Source organism: Agelaius tricolor, unplaced genomic scaffold, assembly GCF_023055355.1.
Source record: "Agelaius tricolor isolate 1412-34295 unplaced genomic scaffold, bAgeTri1.0.p SCAF_36, whole genome shotgun sequence".
Taxonomy (NCBI): Eukaryota; Metazoa; Chordata; class Aves; order Passeriformes; family Icteridae; genus Agelaius; species Agelaius tricolor.
The window spans coordinates 3,083,832-3,086,203 of NW_027269296.1; positions in this window are offsets into that span (position 1 = coordinate 3,083,832).

Here is a 2,372-nt window from a genome sequence, read left to right on the forward strand (position 1 = left end):
CTGGAGCTGAATTGCATCAGACACTGCAGAGGATCCAGCACCCCTCACTGTCCAGGTCTCAGTTCAATGAGAGAAACACCTAAGCAAACAAATTCGTGCTTAAATCTTCTGGGAATACAGTACAATTCCACTTTTATTAAAATGTCACCTGAGAACTGACTGATTTTGGGCTCCTGGGTTATTAGAAAACAGAAATGTTCATCAAAATCTGCTGTTCCTGCAGCCTCACTGAATGCTTCAGGGGCTCTTGGCTCTGAGGTGCTTTAAGGACAGATTTCAGACTCCTTTTGGATTGAGGTTAAACTTGATCCTCTGGGTTTCTGCACTGCCTCATCTTTTGCATTTCCCATCATGTTTTACATTTCCCAGCTTTGCAAACCTTGCAGACATCCTAGTCTCCACTGCCAGCAGCCTATGGTTGAGTTTTAGGGTCCAGAACTGAAGGTTGTTTACCATCCTCTGAGTTCTTGTTGGAGTTCTTTGTTTTACTTTACAAAGATGCAGGGGCAGACCTTAAGCCAATGAATGATTTAGCAGTTGAGCTCTAACTAGGTTTTTGAATAATGCCAAGGAATTTTAAGGAAGTGCTTGCTAATGGCATGCAGGCACTTGTCAGTTAATTTACCTAACTGCAGCACCAGAAAGTTCTGTCCCGAGCTGGGCACCTGTGCAGGTCCTGCACACATCCAACTGCTTTGTGGGTTCTATCTCCTATTTTAAAAATAATCTTTAGCGGTTTTAAAGGGGCTTTTCCTATGTGAGGTACAACAGCAAATTGTGCCTTGTGCAGCTGGGTTTGGAGTCCTGGAAAACAGGTCAGAAAACTGGTTTCAAGTGTTAGATTAGCATTTGAGCCCCGGCCCTGGTGCTGATTACAGTGCCCGAGCTGTGGGACCATATGTGCTGCCCCTGAGGGATGTGTGTTTGCAGAGATGCCTCTCTCCCACGTATCTGCTTCATCCTGGAGATCACATTTCCCACTCCCCATTTCAGTTAAGGAAATATTCTAGTAGGTTACCTTTAATTTGCATGGGTTTAAAATCCTTACTGTGTCACTTACCTGAAAACTAAATTTATGCTTTTAAAGACTAATTCAGCTGGGAATCTTCAGGATGGTAATTCTTAATAATGACCCTGACATTTGGATTATGGATCTTTAACTTCCATTGGCCTAAAATTCCAGTTCTTTGGTACCTTCCCAGTTGTTTCCCAGGGGAAGGGCCCCTCTCACTACCAGAAAAAGTGACATCGTTTCTTCACAATGAGTAGCAGGTTCAAACCCACTTGGAAAAGTCCCAATATACTGTTTTTACAAAAAAAAAGAAAAAAAAGATCTTCTGAGGGCAGAGGAAATAACGGTGTCACTGCCTGACCCAGCACTGAGCCTGTTGCATCTGTCACATTCGAATCTCTTCCCCTCATGCCATTTGCCCCTTTCACCCCTCTGCTTGTTTGGTGCCAGTTTGTGTAAAATATCCCTAACACAGCGGTACTGAACATTGCTAAAAAGTCTCAAAAAATGAGGACAGGGCAAGCATAAGCTCTGAATTTATGTTGATACAGTGAATCATCAAATCATGAATCATGGAATATCCTTAAATTGGAAGGGATCCACAGGGATCATCCAGCCCAATGCCTGGCCCTGCACAGACACCCAACAATCCCACCCAGTGCCGAGAGCTCTGTCCTGGAGCTCTGTCCTGGAGCTCTGGCAGGGTCGGGGCCGTGCCCATCCCCCGGGGAGCCGTTCAGGGCCCGAGCACCCTCTGGCTCCCGCAGCCGGACTCGTTCCGCGTGTCGCGGGTCCCGCTACCCGGAGCGGGCACAGCGTGCGGGCCTTGCCGGCCGCTCCCACCCGCCGTGTCCGTGTCCCGTTCCCGGGAACATCCCCGGGGCCAGGGCGCGGGGCTCCTTTGACGGCTTTAGTGAGGATCAAGGAGACATCAGCTGAGTTCCTTGGGGAGCGGGCTGCAAGCCCTCGAAGCCGCCGCACAGGCAGCTGCTGCGGCAGGGAGAAAACGTCGCAGACATAACGCGTTGTACTCAAACACCACAACGCCGCGGAGCCGGGAACAACCCCCGGTGCTCCCGCTGGGCTCATGTGCGTTTTAGCGGTGTCCCGGCACGCCAGTACCGCTCCGGGGCAGCGGCGCTGCCTGCGGGGCTCGCCCCGCGCTTCCCCGGCCCTGAGGGCCCCTCAGGCTCCCGCCGCCTTTCCCGCCTCCTCCCCGCCAGCCCCGCTGTTGCCGTGGCAACCGCGCCGGCTCGCGCCCCGCCCGCTTCCGGCGCCGCTTCCCCTTCCCCCGGAAAGGCCGGGGCGCGCGCGGGGGCAGGGGAAGCGCGGGCGGGATTTCCGGCGTGCGGGGCGCGCG